Source organism: Aotus nancymaae, unplaced genomic scaffold, assembly GCF_030222135.1.
Source record: "Aotus nancymaae isolate 86718 unplaced genomic scaffold, 86718_ANA_hifiasm-v0.15.2.pri h1tg000036l, whole genome shotgun sequence".
Lineage (NCBI taxonomy): Eukaryota > Metazoa > Chordata > Mammalia > Primates > Aotidae > Aotus > Aotus nancymaae.
Genome location: NW_026988450.1, coordinates 76,619,244 through 76,640,027, shown reverse-complemented (window position 1 = coordinate 76,640,027; position 20,784 = coordinate 76,619,244).

Here is a 20,784-nt window from a genome sequence, read left to right as displayed (position 1 = left end):
ATATCCATCCCTTGCCACATAGATTTCTGCTCACAATACAAGTTTGCTTCTCTCACAGTAAGGTATGTCAGAGAAAGAGAAACCCAAGATGGAAGATACAGTCTTTGTATAACCTAATGTCAGAAGTTACCTCTAATCACTTCTGCCTTATTCTGTTCATTAGAAGCGAGTCACTAAATCCAGCCCACACTCAAGGGGAGAGGATTACACAAAAGTGTATAGGGAAGGAGGTGGAGGTCACTGAGAGCCCTTGTAGAAGATGATTGCCAAGAATACAAAAGCCACGTACCAAAATGTTAGCAGCGGTTGCCTCTGGATACTCGATCAGAAATATACTTGGCTTTTATATTTTTATTGCTTCTCTGTTTTTCTAAATTGTCCATGGTGCAGAGGCAAAAGTAGTATATATTATTATTATTTTTTTTTTTTGAGATGTAGTTTTGCTCTTGTTGCCCAGGTTGGAGTGTAATGGCACGATCTCAGCTCATCGCAACCTCTGCCTCCTGGGTTTAAGTGATTCTCCTGCCTCAGCCTCCTGAGTAGCTGGGATTATAGGCACGTGCCACCACAAACAGTTAATTTTTGTATTGTTAGTTGACACAGGGTTTCTCCATGTTGGTCAGGATGGTTTCTGACTCCCGACTTCAGGTGATCTGCCTGCCTTGGCCTCCCAAAGTGCTGGAATTACAGGCCTGAGCCACCGTGCCCAGCCAGAAGTGGTCTGTATTTAAATTCTGCTTCTGTCACTCATCATCTGGATAACACATAAGACAAAGCTCTTAGTCTTACCACGCTGTAGCTTTCCCAGTGCCAACCTCTTACAGTTGTAAATATCAATCTGATCTGTGTATAAAAGACTTACGCAGTAGCACATTAACAAAAGCTTATTATCCAAACACCATGGCTCATACCTGTAATCCCAGTACTTTGGGAGGCCGAGATGGGAGGATCACTTGAGGTTCAGGAGTTTGAGACCAGCCTGGGCAACTTAGTGAGAACTTGTCTCTACAAAAATTTCTTTTTTTAATTAGGCAGGCACTGTGATGCACTCCTGTAGTCCCAGCTACTCAGGAGGCTGAGGCAGGGGGATCACTTGAGTCCAGGAGTTGGAGATTACAGTAAGCTGTGATTGTGCCACTGCCCTCCGACTGAGTGAAAAAGTGAGACCCTGTCTCTAAATATAGGTGTTTATTATTAGTCAATATGTAATTTTTAACATATTGAAAATTAGATGGTGGCCAGACACGGTGGTTCGCGCCTGTAATCTCAATATGTTGGGAGGCTGAGGGGGTTGGATCACCTGTGGTCAGGAGTTCAAGACCACCCTGGCCAACATGGAGAAACCTCATCTCTACTAAAAATACAAAAATTAGTCGGGCATGGTGGTAGGTGCCTGTAATCCCAGCTATTCAGGAGGCTGAGACAGAAGAATCGCTTGAACCCGGGAGACGGAGGTTGCAGTGATCTGAGATCATGCCACTGCACTCCAGCCTGGGCAACAGAACAAGATTCTGTCAGAAAGAAGGAAAGAAAGAAAGAGAGAAAAAAGAAAGAAAGAAAGAAAGAAAGAAAGAAAGAAAGAAAGAAAGAAAGAAAGAAAGAAAGAAAGGAAGGAAGGAAGGAAGGAAGGAAGGAAGGAAGGAAGGGAAAAGAAGGAAGGAAAGAAAGAGGGAGGGAAAGAGAAAAAGAAAAAAGAAAGAGAAAAAGAAAGAAAGTAGGAAGGAAGGAAGGAAGAAAGGAAGAAAGAAAGAAAGAAAGAAAGAAGAAAAAAGAAAGAAAGAAAGAAAGAAAGAAAGAGGAAGGGAAAGAGAAAAAGAAAAAAGAAATAAAGAGAAAAAGAAAGAAAGAAAGTAGGAAGGAAGGAAGGAAGGAAGAAAGAAAAAGAAAGAAAGAAAGAAAGAAGAAAGAGGGAAGGAAAATTAGATGGTATGGTTTTGTCCCCACTTATATTTTCATTAGCAGGGAAAAGATATAAACACATAAAACACAGGAAAAATGACAGCAAATAATACAAAAGCAAGTGCTACAGTCTGTAGGTGAGACCATAAATGAAGATATTGGATATAAAGAGAAAATAGAAGATGAGGCAATTGTGGAAAGGGATACATTTTAGAAGAGGCAGGGCAGGCTTTGAACAGATTAGGTGACAGATTAGAGGGTTTGAAATTCTAATGAGCTTCTCATTTACTAAGGGCCTTGTCAGTGCCAGGCTCTGAGGGCAAGGTGTTGAACAAGGCAGAATATCTTCCCTCAAGAAACTCATAGTCTAGGAGACAAAGATATCAATGAAAAGAATCTTTCAGAATATTTGGTGACTTCAGAGCCAGAGATTAACATTGGATCAATAGCTACTTATTAAGCACCTACTATGTGCAGGCATTACAGTGGATACTCAAAACCACTGCCTCCAAAGAGCTCATAGTATAGTGCAGAAGATGGATAATTAAACAGACTATTTCGACGCTAACTTATTTGGCAATGTAACAAATGCTAAAGTGAGAAGAGAGATGAGACGAGATGGAAGAGCAGAGAAGGGTAGAGGACTGCATAAGGAAGGCTTTCTCGGGGCAGGTTATATCTAATTAAGTTGAGGTTACGTTAGCCAAGCCAAGAGTTAGGGGAGGGAAGTTTTAGCTGAAGGAATAGCCCAAGTACAGGGCTGTAAGACACACAGAGAAGATGGCATAACCCAGAGACAACAGGCAGGAGGATTTAGACAGGGAATCAAGGCCAGAATCGAGAGTGTCCAAAACTGCAAACAGGAGGGAGGGTGCACATTTAAAATCTGCAGTGATCAATGACATGGTGAATGCTCTATTCAAGTGTGGCCATGTGTTTCTCACAGAGATCGTGTGCAGAAAACGTTCACAGAGAACCTGGGGAGAAGGTGACCATGACATCAGAGGTCGAGTTCACCTGGGGTCATACTCCCCGGGTCATTTCCTACAATGCTGATGACATCTGGGCTAGAAACTCACTGCAGTTTATTCTAAGCTCTGCAGAACCAGGTGATGCCTGTAGAAACAATTAGTCTCATGCACAATAGACAGTGTCTCAGAGAATGACAGAGAAGAAAAAGCTCTCAAAACAAATCAAAACACACCAAGACTCAAATGGAATCCTCACAGACGCTTTCTTCAATGAGATGGTGCCAGCAAAGGTAGAGTACAGTCTAAAACAGGATGGGAGAAGTTTTCAGTTGCCACCACAGTGGGAAAACCATCTGATTTCACTCGTCCAGAGCACTGTGGCTTTAGGCAAATCCCTTGATCTTTTTGACCCAAGTTTCGCATCTGTGAAATAAGGATAATTAACCTCTATTTCACAGGACTGTTGCAGGGATAAAATGAGATTATCACTATGACAGACACAAACCACTACCTAACTATAAACTAATTTTACTATTATTATGAGACAAAAAGTAGAGTGACACTGTTAATGCTTGAACTCTGAGTTCAATTCCCAATTCTTTCAATTCCTCGATGTATAATCTTAGACAAGTTACTTACCTTCTCTGAGTCTTACTTCTTTATCTGTAAAATGGAGGAAATAATAGTAACGACTTCATAGGAGTTTTATGAGATGTAAATTATTAATTTATGTAAAATGTTAAAACAGCGCAGGCATATAGTAAACTCTCGATAAACATCAGCCATCATCATCACTATTAATAGTAGCAGTTGTAATAATGGCACCAGTAATAATAGTAGTAGTAGTGTTTCTGCGCTTTGGGATCCTGATTTTTACACAATGAATATGTGAATGGAAAAATCACATATTGATGCAATTCAGATTTGTTTTGCACCTCAGAGTATCTTCATCTATTTTGTGCTCTTCAAACCCAATTGCCGGGTTGCAGCATTATTCTGAGATTAAATATAAGGACAAACTTGGAGAAGTCACAAGAATTTCTTATGATCTTACAACAAAATGCCATGCAGAGCGTTGAACCCAACTTTCCTAATGCTAAATTCAGTGTTCTTTCGGATATGTTATCTCTCTGTACTGGGTATGGCATGCTTTAAAAATAATAATTTTGAGACATCTCAACAGGAATTTTCTTTAGATGGAGCTAAAATTAGACTGTATGGGATCAGTGAGTGTTATGGGTCTTTTAAAAAGCATTTGTCTTTTCCAGTATTGTCTCAGCCTTTTCCTCCAAGAAGAAATTTTCAATTAACTATTAGCTTATGTTGCAAACATTTGTTCTTAAATGCACTCATTCATTCTCGTAGGTGATTAAGGATGATGGGTATATAAATATACAAGTACATAAATGACAAGTCAAACCATGTACATATGGTAATTTAATTTTGAGATGAGTACCATGTTTATGCATTTCTATCAGGCTGCCTACTTTTGATGAATGTGCAATTTTTTTAATCCACCATTTTATCATTGCCAATATTTAAGTAAATATCCTAAGTGCAGCACTACAGAAAACCATCTATGCCATCCGGATAATTTGCAGCTGGGAAACACAAGCAATGTGTCATTTTTTGTTTTTTTTTTTTTTAGATTCTAAGTAAATTGATGTTCTGTACTTCATTAACGCTGCGTGTTTCACAGGTGTCAGTGATTTGGAATGTGTCGCTGGGTGAAATAATATTGATCCTAGATAGGAGTATAAGATTTAAGACAAAGTTTAATAATTTGACTAAATATGGCCAAGAATATTTTGGAAACTATCACAGATTACATAATTTTATAGTTATAGAAATATAGAGAAAAGATACCAGATCCAGCTAAGTAAGATTAACCATAGATAAAAGAAGAGAAAGGACATTCTAGAAAGGAGGAAGTGGGTGGAAAAATAGGATGACTTCATTCAGGAACCTACAGGGAGACTGGTGTTGCTGAAGACAAAAATGGCAGAGATGAGACTGAGGTGAGCCAAGGGGAGGTACAGGGTCTTGGATGCCACGCTGAGGGATGTGCACTTTATCTTGAGGTCATGGAAAAGTGTTAGGCACACTGTGGCATGGCCAGGTTTGGTCTGGGACAGGGAGTTGGAGGATGGTGCCTCATTTCCACAGCAGGCTGGAACTCCCAGCATTCCCTGCTCTTTTCTCACTGTTGAGGATGATCTGAGGCTTCCCAAGCACTACCCTCCTCCTCCTCTACAGCAAGAAGGCACGGAAAGTGATTGAAGGACATCCAGAACACTCTAGCTGGTAAGCGTCTAAAGTTAAAATCATCTCTCCCCATCAGCAAAGTCAAAATGTCATTAGGTTTCACAGGGCTCAATGCTAAGGGATGGGAGCCCTCCAGATATAATGTGAAACCAGAAGTGAGACTCTAGGTGGCCAGATACTCTCTTAGGAGCTTTTTGCAGGGTGCTGGCTAGAGCTGAGCTGTTGTACAGCTGTGAGTTTTGCAAACCTGAGCTTGTGAGTTCCTTTCCCAAAACTGTTTCCTCCCTATACCACACAATTCAACTTAACCCCTCTATGAGACTTGAGGGGTCTCAGGGTTTGAAGTAAAACTGAAAATTCCAAAAGAACCACAGAGAGTTCTGCTGTCATGTCCTCCCTAAACTTCTCCTGCCAAAGTATGCCCTCTTCTTTTACTGCATGAGTACTTCACAGATGTAGGACTGACTCAGAGTCCAGATGTTACAGTAAAAGAACGCTGGGCTCAGAATACAGGCATTTGATTTGTATTCTTGTTCTGTAGCTTTCTGACCATCTGACCTGTAAATCCATTTAACGCAACTTTCCCATCTGCAAAACAGAAGGCTAACTAGATGATGTCTAAGGGAGTTTTGAGTTCTCTAACATTCTGTGACTGCGAGATCTTCCTGTCCTTGATGCTGAAAAGGCATAAAAGGAAACAAGGCACAACCCCACAATTATAATATAGCCATGATATTGATAATAAGCAGATACCCAAACAATGTAGTAGGAAAGTGCCCAGTGATGTGGAAAATTCTTCAGCTCTATTGCCAATGAGAAAACAATCTACAAAGAAGTACATTATGATCTCATTTTTGTAAGGCAAATATATGCAAAGAAAACCAAAAAGAGTTTCATGGTCCTCTTGGGCCATAAAATTTTCTTTTTTGTGTTTATTTTTATTTTCTCTCTGCTTTTTTCTTTTCTTTTTTTTATGAAGAAGGTACATCATTTTCCCAGTAATCAAGCACATTTTATTTGTAATATAGTAAGGATCATTATTCTCTGAAGTTTTGTGGCTCTCATGGATCTACAGATTATTTTTATAGAGAAACAATGAAATTTTTGCAAATAATGTGACATTTAATCTGAAACACAATGGATAAATGGGGGTAAGTTTTTTTCTTAGCAACCTCTTCATTCACCCATTTTCCCATCCTTTTCTCTTGAATACCTCTTACGGTTTCTTATGAGTAGCACTGGCTTTTCCTGCTAAAGCATATATATACCACTTGAAGGCAAAAAGCATTTCTCCTGGTCCTCCTGTATTCCCTCTAAAAATAACAAGCATTTGGCCCCAAGAATATACAGAATAAATAAACTTGCGCTTATGATGTTGGTTTTTCTGAAGGCAATGACGTTGTTTGACACCTAACTCTGTGGATGGTTGTGCAAAACCCTCTGTCCCTGGTTTCTCAGCGGTGTGTGACCCAATCTCCCAAAGCCAAATCCATGAGTTCATTTCCTACATTCCTCGGTTTTATTGTTTTCCTTGTGGCTTGAACCAAAATCCCAACAAAGTGTGCAGTCATTGCACTGGGGAAACTAAGTACAGACAGACGGATAAACTAGAAAAGCACCAGAGAGTTCAATTGTAAATGGATGGTTCTGTACAGAAGCAAGAACTCATTGGGGTAGGAAAGAGAGATGGAAGAAGTAGAGGGAGGAGAAAGGAAGGGAAAAACTTCTACTTCTTGGACCTATGCCAAAATAAGGTGAAATTAATCTTAGGAAAAGCTGGTAGTGGAATAGTTGTTAACTGCACTGCATTTCTTAAATACTATATATCTAATGGGCCTTGAGAGCTTGTTTGGAGGTTCTAGCAGCAGAGCACAGCTAATTATATATCCTTGACCAAACCCCAGTCCTCCTCTGTCAGGGAATGGTCGTCCTCTTTGACCAAGTGCGCACCTTTGGGAAGAATGCACTTGGAGCGGTGAGCAAGGAAAGGGACACCCACCTAGCCAGCCAGATCAGCTGAATTAACACTGGCCACCAATGGGGTGACAGTTGTCGCAGCCAGATCACCCTCACACTCAGGACCATGTATCCACATGTCAACAACTCCCAGATGTTACATCTCCTGCCCAGCCCGATCTCCCAAATCCCAGGCTAGTATATTCAATTCACTACTTAATATGGCTACTTGGATACTTAATGAACTTCTCAAACTTAACAAGCCCTAAACTGAATCCCTGATAATCCTCTCTTAAAACTGTATAACCGGAAACCTCCCTATCTCAGTGGACAGGAACCTCGTCCTTCCTGTGCTCAGGCCAAACTAGGAATAGGAGTCATCTGTGCTGTCTCCCTCTCATATCCCACATTCAATTTGTCAGGAAGTGCTGTTGGCTCTATCTTCAGAAAATACCAGAAACCAACTGCTCTTCACCAATCACACTACTTCTCTTCTGGCTCCAGCCACCACCACCTTTTGCCTGTGTTACTGCAAAACCACCTGATGTTCTGCTTCCTTCCTTAACACCCTATACTATATTCTAAGCACAGCATCCAGAGTGAACTTCTTAAAACATACATTATTTTACACCACTCACCTGCTCAAAATATCACCCTGGATTCCCTTTTCACTCAAAGTAAAAGACAAAGGAGGGGTTTTGTTTGTTTGTTTTGCAGACAATGGCCTACGGGACCCCCTGTGAGCCAGCTCTCACTACTTCTGTATTTCTCTTACCTTGTCTCACTCGTTCAGTTCTTGTCACACACGTATCCTCGCCTCTCCTACTAGACAATTATTCACTGTTATTCATGGTTGCTTATAGACACTCTATCTAACTGTTAAATAACATGAAGAGCTAATGTTTTGAATCTCATGTGCAGAGCACTTTGCAGTTTACAAATTGCTTCTGTATATAGTACTTCACTTAATGTTCACAATAATATTGTGAATTCAGCATTACTTGTCACATTTTATAGATAATACATCCAAGCTCAGAGAGGCTGAACAACTTGTCTAGAGTCATATAGTTAGTAATTGGTGCACTTGCGTACAAATATAGGTCTGTTTGATCCTAAAAGGAAAAGGGGGGGATTAATATTGATTTGTTTGTACTGGAGTAAGTTCGTTTACTTGACAATTTCATTTAGTTTCCTTAGTCTATCATCTTCTCTCCTTCCATTATGTCCTACTCCATTACACAAAGTGTCCATAGTAGATGCTTATAAAATGTTGATAAGTATCATCATCATTATCATAATCATGACATTATACATTCCATCTTTTGAGTCAGATTCTCAGTTATCACAGATCATGTTCTTTTTATTTCTTCATTCATGAACTAAAGAAAGAGACTTAACGACCAACAAAGTGGGAGAATTAAATTCGGTGTGCAATAATTGTCTATGTCTCTTTTCCTTCTTTCTAAAATAATTCTCTATTTGTCCTCACTGTCTGCTCTATGGCCATTCCTAAGGGATCACTTGGTTCCTTGAGTTCCTTCCTAACTTGATTCCCACCTAGCAGCACAGTTATTTAATTCGCCAACTGTATGTTTCCAAAGGCCCCCAGCATTGTCTTTTGTAAACGTCATATGGTCTAACTCATCATCATTCCATAAATTGTTCATCTATATCCTCAAATATAATCATTTTTCTCCTTTCTCAGAACATGTTCAGAGCTTGGTCAGTCATGTAGCCAATAAGTATTCGTGTAGCCTTTAATATAGGCTAATCCCTGATTTAGGAATTGGAAATTGACAGAGATAGGACACTTTGTCCTTGTGGTACAATGAAGGATAAAGATAAGAACCAAGGTAATTTTAGTCTCCTGCTAGGACATAAATGTCTGAGCTGGAAACTACCTAAGAGATCAGTTATTCTCCATTTTATAGATCCTGAAACTTAGTCCCAGATTTTTTGGGGCAGTTTCCAGTATTTTGTACCAATTATTTTAATCCTAACAGATTTTAAATGTTAAAGACTGTGTACTCACTTAAAAAAACCAATACTTTCAAGCAATTTCATTGCTCCCTAGTTTTTTTTGTTTTAATTGAAGCTATCAATTGGGGCTTCCAATTAGCATGAGGTAATTGATTTCATTCCATCAAAATTAGAAAAATTTCTAGCCTGGCCAAAGTGGCGAAACCCCATCTCTACTAAAAATGAAAAAATCAGCTGAGCATGGTGGCGGGCACCTGTAATCTCAGCTACTCAGGAGGCTGAGGCAGGACAGTTGCTTGAACCCAGAAGACAGAGGTTGTGATGAATGGATATGGTGCCACTGAACTCCAGACTGCATGACAGAGCAAGACTCAGTCTGAAAAACAGAAAAAGAAAAAGTTGATGCTTTGTTTTGGCTGAGCCTGTGTATTACTAGGAAGACTAAACATATTTTTCATTATAATTTTCACAATTTTTTGTGAATCCCTGGGCATTCAGGGAGCACAGCTTAGGCAAACTTGCTAAGATGGGACAATAATGCCAATGGCAAGAATCAAACGATGAGTCCTGCATTCTGCCCATAGCCCTTCATGTTTCATGCAAGCAGCCATCATTTCTTGGGCCCCAGCTGTGTTTTGGCCACTCTTCTAAGTACTACGACACAAAGAGCTGCAGACGCTCCCAGAAGAGAAGGGAAGAGGAAACTCTGCACACGTGAATAGCAATCATTGACAGCAGTAAGACCAAGTGAAAAAGTAGTGAGCAGAGGGATGAAGGAGGTAGATGCAGCAAACCACGGTGGCACCTGTTATACCTATGTAACAAACCTGAACATTCTGCACATGTACCCCAGAACTTAAACTATAATTTAAAAAAGAAGAAGAAGAAGAAAAGAATTTACATATCATCATCCCACAGACTTTAAGCCTTATTTCATAAGCAATGAGAGGTCACTGAGGATTTTGAATTAGGGAAATGGCACAATCACTTTATGTTTTTTGAAGGCTGTAGTGTGGAGTGTATATTAGCTTAGGGGAAGAGATCAGACACAAGAAGACCAAGTCAGAGGCTATCATAATAATCTAAGCAAGGATATATAAGGGCCAAAGGAGTGGGAAGAGAAGAGTAAATGGAAATGGATGTGAGAAACATTTAGAATATTAGATAGCGCTAGAGGAGCAGGAAGTCAGAATTTTAAAGTGCTATAAGTGTTCTGTCAATTTAGCAGTCACTTCCACCCTGCTTTTTGAGGTCATTAGGTGCCATGTCCCATGAGACCTTCTCTAAGCGAGCCTGAGCTTGGCAACCAGAGATAGACACCTGACCCCAAATAAGCCAGATTTTCTTTCCTGGAATCTTAAATGAAGGCATAAAGATTGAATTGTCCATACTCTGGAAAGCTCTGTATATTTTCATTGGCGCTTTGGAGACTCAAGGGCTAAACACCATGTTGGGGCATGAATAAGCAGCAGAAGGCAGTCTCTAAGGTAGACAACAGAGAAAATGCATACAGAGAAGAAAAATGAAGGACCATGTCAGCCAAGAGAGGAAGCAAGGGAGAGGGGATAGGAAAAAGATAGGAGAGAGAGATGGAGACCTTGGTAAGGGATCATACTCTTTAAATTGTAAGAAAACAAATTGAGAATCATTATTCCAGAGAAACGGGAGTTACGCATTCGACCTGGAGAAGGTGTTTGAACAAAATGCTGCATTCCACTTTAGAGTGGTTTCAAGAGACAGAAAAGAACCTGGCAAAGAAAATCTTAGTAAGGAGGCATCCTGTCCCCGCTGTCATGAGATCAAACATGGCACAAGGACATTGTGACACTTAAGTGTTCTCAAAATGTGACAAATCAGAGTGTTTGACTGTGTTTAAGAAAGGAAGCCTTCTGTGGAACAGTAAGGTAATTATAGCCATTATATTTACATGTTTGTTTAACACCAGTAAATTGCTATGCCACATTTTGGGGTTTGGGGTTTTTCCGAAAGAATGCCTGTGGTAAAGGGATAACAAAAGAACTCATTGAAGAGAAATGTAAATGCATACATGCTGGCCATTGTGCTGGGTGGGAACAAAGACACAGAGACTGAAGATGATTCCTACCATAGGGAAGCTTACCTCCAGGGAACACAGTGGTAGAATGCTAAGTATTACAGTGGAAGTTTTTTGTTGTTTTGTTTTATACTTTAAGTTCTGGGGTACATGTGTAGAACGTGCAGGTTTGTTACATAGGTATACAAGTACCATGGTGGTTTGCTGCATCCATCACCCCGTCATCTACGTTAGGTATTTGTCCTAATGCTATCCCTCCCTAATCTCCCCACCCCCTGCTATCCCTCCCCTGGCCCCCCAGACCCCAACAGACCCCAGTGTGTGATGTTCCCCTCCCTGTGTCCATGTGTTCTCATTGCTCAACACCCCCTTACGAGTGAGAACATGCAGTGTTTGGTTTTCTGTTCTTGTGTTAGTTTGTTGAGAATGAAGGTTTCCAGGTTTATCCATATCCCTGCAAAACACAGGAACTCATCCTTGTTATGGCTGCATAGTATTCCATGGTGTATATGTGCCACATTTTCTTATCCAGTCTATCATTGATGGGCATTTGAGTTGGTTCCAAGTCTTTGCTATCATGAACAATGTCGCAATAAACATATGTGTGCATGTGTCTTTATGATTGAATGTTTTATAATCCTTTGGGTATATACCCAGTAAAAGGATTGCTGGGTCAAATATAGTGGAAGTTTTAACAGGAAACCAGCATAAAACAGAGGGATATGGATAACTATTTTCTAGGAGGAGACATTTGAATATTACAGAATAAACAGAAATGCACTGAACAATTAAAGGTGGAAGAGAGAGGGTGCTATGAAGAAATTATCACATTTTTCCTCCCAGTAGTATTTCATACATGTAGGTACTGATTCATAAACAAAACCTTAAGTCTCTTGAAAGTAGGGTCTAATTCTGTTTTAAATTGATGAGCTGATATTATTCTTGTTGGGTCCCAACCAGTCTTAATATATTTGGTGTTACTCCACGGTGGTGAACCACATGAGTTTGGGAGTCCAACAAACCGGACCTCAGGTCTAAACTCAGACAGTTTCTAGCTGTGTGGCCTTGAGCAAGCTATTTCATAGCTCGGTGCCTCAATGTTCTAAAACGGGTGATACTGATATTTACTTCATTGGATGTTTTTGACAATTATACTACTTCCAGTAATATAAAAAATATTTGAAACATCTTACATAAGAAAAAACTTATTCTTTATATCCCATTCTCCAGTAAACTTATCTCAAAGTCATAAATATATTGGTATATGTAGTTTGTTAATGTACTAGCTTTAAAAATATTACAAGAAATTAAGAAAAAACATTTACCCACTATGTTCACCCAAACAAAACATCAGTCCCTCATCCTCTACCTAAGCTCCCTTCTGTTTTTTGATCTTCCCAGACTTAGATATTAAAAACAGCTAAAATTCCAGTATACATTTAATTACATGTTCTGCTTCTTTTCACCTAATATTATTTACAAATGTTTTTCTTTTGATATATTTTTCATGATTATTGCTCCAAATTTAGAATGGAAGTATTATCATTAATTTAAGTTGTCCCCATTGTTAGATATTTGAATCATTTACAATTTTGCACTATTAAAAATAATATTACATTGCCTTCATTTATTCTGTAAATATTTTTTGAGCATCTATTAGGTGCAAGATATGATTCTTCAATGTTGGATTAGGAAACTGATTCAGTCAGAAATTCTGCTTGCAAGTTTTCAGCCTAGCAGAGTATAGCTAGATCAGTAGGTAAATACATGCAGTAAGAGGAATGGCATGGGTGCTGCAGGAAATGTCCAGTTACACTTTTGGAGCAAGTGGTTTTATTTGGCTATCATTCATGGTTACTGAAACAAAACACAGAGAGATTAAATTGGAATAGTAGGGACCGATCATGGAAGGTCTCGAACTCTAAGTTAGAGAGTCTGGGCTACTTCCTAGAAATGATGGGTTACCATCAATTGAGGCATCATGAAATAATGGCTAAATGAGCATGAGTTCAACAATAAAGGTTTGTTAAATAAATCATGACATGTACAAGAAATGGAATACCATAAAGCCATTAAAATAAGTGGTAAAAGAATAACTAAAGACTTGATAATTTAAAATATTATCTACACAGAAAAGTCAGGTCATAAAGCAATATATACAGTATGACCCCAAGTTTGTAACAGAAAGAAAAAAATGAAAAAAAGCTGGAAAGATATGCACAGCAATGTCTTTGTGGTTATTTCCGAATATAGAAATTATGAGTGATTTTCATGTTTTCCTTTGTAATTCATGTTACTTTTTTCATTTGAAAGTCGGGCATTTAATACAGCTCTAACTGGTCAGCATTTGGATTGTCTCCAATTGCCATTAGTGGCGGAAATGCTTTGATGAAAATTTTTATGCAGAAATATTTGTGTGTGTCTCTATCAATTTATGTAAGTGAAATTTGGGGATCGAGAGGTATGCCCACAGGATATGTATACTTCTAAAAACTTTGGTATTCAAATTTTTAACTTTAAAAAAAGGCATTGATTCTAGAGCTAGACTACCTATGCTTCAATGGAAGCTCCACCATTTCCGAGAATGTGACCCTGAACAAGTTATAGTAGCTTTCTGTGCCTCACTTTGAAATGTGAGGATATTAATGTACCTTCCTCATGGGGTTATTGTAAAGATTAGATGCATTGTTTCCTGTAGCTTACAACAATGCCCAGTGCAGGGTAAGCACTTAATCAATGTAAAACATTATGAATTTGTTTTTTTCTTGGCTGGGTACAGTGGCTCACACCCGTAATCCCAGCACTTTGTTTGGGAGGCTGAGGAGGGTGGATTACTTGAGATCAGGAGTTTAAGACCAGCCTGGCCAACATGGTGAAACCCCGTCTCTACTAAAAATATGAAAAACTAGCTGGGCATGGTGGTACCTGCCTGTAATCCCAGCTACTCAGGAGCCTCAGGAGTATCGATTAAATGTGAGAGGCAGAGGTTGCAGTTAGCTGAGATTGTCCCACTGCACTCCAGTCTGGGTGACAGAGCAAGACTCTGTCTCAAAAACAAAACAAACAAACAAAATTATATAAAAAAAAGAAATTATGAATTTTTATTATTGATAATACAACAAAAAAATTTTTTGTTTTACCTGAAGCACTTTTTTGTCATTTAATGTTTTCCATTAAGACAGTATTTCCCACCCTCCAAGTAATTCATTCTTACAATTTCTATCATCACTTTAGAAAAATGTTCTTTACTAGGTTTGAATCTGTGATCACTAAAAAAAATAGAAAATTTTCTTTAAGAATAATTCCCAGGTTATGGGATAAGAGTCATTATCTTTTGCTCTTGGTATGAAAATGTATATTTTTAATAGTCTTTAAGCTATCCAATCAGTAGTCACAATATATTTTGGCATGGAAGCTAGTTAGGATGTAGTTCTACTGTGTCAAAATCAATTCTGAAAGAACACAGAGATCCCTACAGGATTTCAAGCTTCACTTTTCAAGGGACTATTACAGTTTGAACAAGCATTTGTTCCCAACATTTCCCCCTGGAGCCTCTCTGAGATAGATGAAAGAGGGAAAGGAATCTTTTTTATAAAGTGGAAGGTGCACCCGCCAGAAGCAATTACAGATCAGCAAAGAAAGCATCCTTTAAAATTTTGGGTTTTGTAGAACATAATCCTATCACATAAAATATTCTGTTAAACAAAGCCTTCCTTGCAAAATGAGGCTGCATTAGAATTCAGACGTATTCTGTGTGCCAGTAAAAGAAGTACATCCTTTCCAGACTCCTTTGTGCATCCTCTGCACATGCCTGTAACTGATACAATACCCACGGCCCAGAGGAAGGAACTTAGGACTGGAAATAAGGATACTTGGACTTTAGACTTGCTTGCTACTAATTACCTGGGTGACCTTGTACTCACAGTTACAAGGAAACTTTTCTGAACTTGTTTTCTGTGGTAGAAATAAGTCATACAAACAGCTTGTGTCCAAGTGTCCTTGTGGTCCAAACATTTTGCTCTGTTTTTCCTGATTTTATTATTTCTTTCTAGACTTGGCACAGAGTTAAGAATGCAGTAGGAAGTTATTAAATATTACAACAGGATTCCCCTTAGCACTTGGAGAGAAAAAGTGAAAATTCATGTGCTAACATTTTCTTCCTTAGCACACAACCCATATATGTATGAGTGTGTGTGTGTGTGTGTGTGTGTGTGTGTGTGTATATATATATATATATATATATATATATATATAGAGAGAGAGAGAGAGAGAGAGAGAGAGAGAGATGGAGTTTGCTCTTGTTGCCCAGGCTGGAGTGCAATGGCATGATCTCAGCTCACTGCAACCTCTGCCACCTGGGTTCAAGTGATTCTCCTACCTCAGCCTCCCCAGTAGCTGGGATTACAGGCACATGCCAGCATGCCCAGCTAATTTTTGTATTTTTAGTAGAGAGGGGTTTCACCATGTTGGCCAGGCTGGTCGCGAACTCCTGACCTCGTGATCCACCCAACTCGGCGTCCCAAAGTGCTGAAATTACAGGCATGAGCCACTGCATCCGGCCCAACAATCCACATTTTTAAGGTACCTATTAGGTGTTGGGCACTGTTATGTGGTGGGGACACATAGTCAGCAAAACAGAAACAGTCTTTGTTCTTTGAAGATGAGAGGAACATCGGATAATTAAGCAGGTGATGACTATCAAGTTTGACAGGTGCTGTGACCTCGGGGATAGCCAGCTTTGAGGTGCTGTGATTTTAAACCTGGACCAATCACTGGAAGATGCTAATTGTACTGATGTGTCAGCTCCTTTAGACAACCCTCCCTGGCCCTTTCCAACATCCTTAGCTCAGGCTGGATGAAGTGTTTCCCCTCTGGGCTCCCACTGGATCCAGTGCCAACTTCCACTGGCTCCCTAGTACATTGAACTGAAAGTGTCTGTATATATGTATTCACTCCATTAAATGCACAGTTCTCAAGAAGACAGGTCATTTCCATTATTTCTTTGTGCCTCTACCCAATACACCTATTTTAAGACATAGCACAGTTCCTGATGTTTTGTTGGGACCCAGAAAATGTTTGTTGACTAGACATACCAGGTGGTAGAACTCTAATCAGAGTCCAATCAGCCCAGAAGTCAAGGACCAGCTCTAGCCAACTAACTAGTCTTGCATGGAAAACATCTATATAAAAGTAATTATTTGGTTACCTTCATTCTCACTCAGATTTATCTTTTACTGCTCAAATATTTCCTCCTTTACTAAGCCATAGAGAGCATTGAGCCTTAAAGAGATGATGTTGGAAAAGCCCTTTGACCTCTCTGCAAGAAGGTGAGTACACACACACACACACACACACACACACACACACAAACACATGATAACTTTACATTCCTCTGAAGTTTTCTTTTCAATATTGAGTTCTTATCAGCAGTTGACCCTGATCTCCCATTTCAGGGAACATGTTTCTAATAAACTCAGTAGAAAGTCAAAATAGACAAAATTCCTCTAAGACAACTCTAAGGCATTGGCATTGTCTTGCTAGTGGCCTGAAGGCACCCCAGCAGCATCCTGATCAAACTCAGGGTTCCTACCACTGCCAAGCAACCTCTTTTCCAGTCTGAATCAGGAAAGAAGCTGTCTGAGTCTGTGGGTGGCTGGGAGCAGGGAATCTGCAGGTTAGTTGCTGTCCAACACCTTTGATTTCTCCATTGTTTGCCCCGACCCATGTCTATCTTTTCTTCCTTCAGCTCCCAGTTGCTTTTGCCAAGCTGAGGCTCTCTGCTCTCTGAAAGCCCAGCTTATCTTCCACCTCCTTGCCTTTGCACAGACTAAACTCTGGCATCCAAACTCTCCCACCCTCTCTGCATTTTCAAATATTTCTTATTTTCAAAGTTAAAGTCACAGGGCAAATGCTTCAAAATGTCTTTTCTGATTATTCCAACTTCATATAGTTTCTCCTTCCTCTGAGCTTTCTATGGAGGCTTCTGTTTGTACATATTCTTCTTATTACTTCCTGCCTGGTGCTTCGGGAGTTCATGGACTGCTCTCATCTTCTCTGCTAGCTGCAAGTTCACTGAGGGCTAATTCATTGCTACATTCCCACACCCAGGACAGAAAGGATGCTCAGAACATTTGAGGCTGATGCAGGGATGGGTTCTTCCACCCACTCTTGCACTTCTCATTCTTCAAAATAATGGACACATCTGCTGTTTGAAAGGAGTAAGGGAGAATTGAGAGGCCTGGTTGCTAAAGAATTGCTATAGCACTTCCTCAGATTGGGTTCTTTGTTCTTTCTAGGCTTCCCCCAAGCTAGGCTGATTCTTGGGTGGAAAGCACTCAATCCCAAGGGGAAAGCGTGGGTAAAGGCACAGAGATGTGAGCAGGCTGTGACTTTTGGAAACCACAGAATGAATTGAATGCAGTGTCTAAAGTGAGAGAAGACATGTAACTAGAAAGGTAGAAATATCCTCAGATGCTAGAGACACTTACATGTTGTGTCGGAAGATGAGACTTCATCCCATGGCCAATGAGGGGCCCCCAAGGAAGGTAAGCAGAGGAGGCAACAGTTTGTCTCTGAAACATGACTCTGGCTGTTTTGTGAACAAAGAGGGATGGGAAGTAGGGTTCAGGGAGATCAGCTAAAAGAAAGTTGGTTAAACTCCTAGACTGTACCGTATCATTTGGTTTACCCTGGGTGGGTGAAGGAGAAATAGTAAATTTAGATGCCATACAAGCACTTTTTTTGCAATTAAAAAATATCTGAGAAACCAATGGGCTAACTGCACTGAAAAGCCTTCCAAAACCCCAGGCTAAACACAAATATAAGATACACATTCCCTCTGGCTAAGGGAAAAACGAAGCTTTGAATTAAGTACTGTTTCTAGGCACATCTGCCTGCTCTTTTTTTTTCACACAGTGATTGACACCTGTTTTTAGCTGAAACATTCATTCTTTCCCAGAAAGTGAGGAAGAGGGCACAGAGCTTGCTGAGCCAGGGCAAAAGAGTAAGTCAACAGTAAGTATTATTTTAAAGTAAAAAATTCCAAAGTGATTTTTGTTTAACTCTTTTAAACAAACAAAAACAAATATGTGTTTGTTTCACTCATATGTCTTTCATTTCTGTCTTGGATTCATGGCAAAACCCCAGGTAAAAAACTACCACTCACTGAAGAAGGTATTCCTTCATTTCAGCTACCTTTCTCTGCTGTTTGGAATATTCTGCTTTCCTGTGCCTGCTATTTTTAGAGGCTTAGATATCATATGTAAAGAGAGTTGATCAGTGGGGAGAAATTTGAGTTGAGGAAGTGGTATAGTTTGGATGTGTGCCCCCTGCTCAATCTCATATTAAATGTAATCCCCATTATTGAAGGTGGGGACAGGTGAAAGGTAATTGGCTCATGGGGACAGATTTCTCATGAATAGTTTAGCACCATCCTCCTTTGTACTGTCCTCATGATAGTGATGAGTTCTTGTAAGACCTGGGCATTTGAAAGTGTGCAGCACCTCTCCCATTGCACCCTCTGGCTCTTACTTTTGCCATGTGACATGCCTACTGCCTGTTCACCTTCCGTCATAATTGTAAGTTTCCTGAGGCCTCCCCAGAAGCCAAGCAGATACCAGTATCATGCTTCTGTACAGTTTGCAGAACCGGGAGCTAATTAAATCTCTTTTCTTTGTAAATTACCTAGTCTCAGGTATTTCTTTACAGCAATGCAAGAACAAACCTAATACAGGAAGAGACTCAGAGCTGGTGCCCTGTGTTGCTGCAGTGCTTCCCTCTTAGCTGGGCAGAACTCTTCATTTGGGTCTCATAGAGCATAATCCTATCACGTTAGATATTCTGTTAAATAAAGCTTTACATGGAAGATGAGGCTGCTTTAGAATTCAGATGCATTACTTATGCCAGCAAAAGAAATCAGTCTTTTACAGACTCCTTTGTGCTTCCCTTGTACGTATCTATAGCTGATAGAAGATAGTTGATGAGACCCCCACATGGCAGAAATTTCTTTTTGGAGTCTTGTATGAATTCTCTAATCTCCATTTTCCCATCTAAAAGGGTTAAAAATAATGACAGATGACCTTTGGAGCCTGTTACTCTTTCACAGGGGCTGGAAACTATGGTTTGTGAACAAAATCAAGCATGCCACTAATTTTTGTATGGCCAGAGGGCTAAGAATGGTTTTTACATTATTATTATTATTATTATTATTATTATTATTATTATTTTGAGATGGATTTTCGCTCTTCTTGCCCAGGCTGGAGTGCAATGGAACAATCTCAGCTCATTACAACCTCCTCCTGCTGGCTTCAAGGGATTCTCCTGCCTCAGCCTCCCAAGTGGCTGGGATTACAGCCATGCACCACGACACCTGGCTAATTTTGTGTATTTTTAGTAGAGACAGGGTTTCACCATGTTGGTCTGAAACTCCTGACCTCAAGTGATCCACCCACCTTGGCCTCCCAATGTGATGGGATTACAGGCATAAGCCACCGTGTCCAGCAAGGTTTTACATTTCTAAATGATTGAAAAAAATCAAAACAATAATAATAGATTGTGACACACGAAAAGGATATAAATCAAATTTTGGTGTCTGTAAATAATGTTTCTTGGAATATAGCCACTTGTTCGTTAACCTGTGGTCTACAGCTGTCTTTCACTGTGGTGACAGAATTGAGAAGTCGACACAGAGACTTAATGGCCTGCAAAGCCTAACATATTTGTTATCTGGCCCTTTACAGAAAAGACTTTCTGATCCATGCTCTGTCTACTTAACAATGCTACATGTGAGTTTCCACCAGTGTTTCCATTTTAAAGGTGAGGAGACTGGGGTACAGAGGATAACATGCTCTAGTGAGCACAGCTAGGAAGTGGATTCACCGTCTGTACCACCCAGTCAGACTCCAATGGACATACTCTTATTCTTTATATACTATACGTTCAAGCTTCAACTCCCCACCAAAGAGAAATTGGTTAAAGCTTAAAAAAATAAGATACTGTTAGATGGAAGAAATTAGTTCTAGTATTTGATAGTACAGAAGGGAACTTGTAATTATCACTAATTTATTATCTATTTCAAAATGTAACTAAAAGAGAAGAATTATAACATTCCCAATACAAATAAAAGATCAGCTTTTGAGGTGATGGATATCCTAATTTCCATGATTTGATTACTACACATTGTATGTGGGTATCAAAATACCACACATAGCCCCAAATATTTACAACTATTATTTATTTAAAAAAATAAATCTAAACCGAGTTGATGTCTCGTTCCCTCTGAGAAGTCTCTCTCCACTGTTTTAACTTCTATTATTCTCTTTCTCCTAGCAGCTTTTCAAATCACTCCCTGTCTGTCCCATTCCTTTTGGCCCTTAGTCATGTACTACTGCAGTCACTTATTTGTTTTGCCATCCCAATAGAACGCAAAGCTCATTGAGAGTAGGCAATGTGCCTGCTTTTACACCCCAGCCATCGGCACAGGGCCTGATACACGGTAGGAGCTCAGAACAAATGCCACTGATTGAACAAATATGACTTAGCAGGCCAGTGTGATTCTTCTCCCCGCTACTAAAGCAAGCTCATTTATAACAAAGATTAAAACTTCCACTCCCAGTGTTTTTCCTCCCAGGGAAAAGCAACATGCTAGCCCTCAACGGTCCA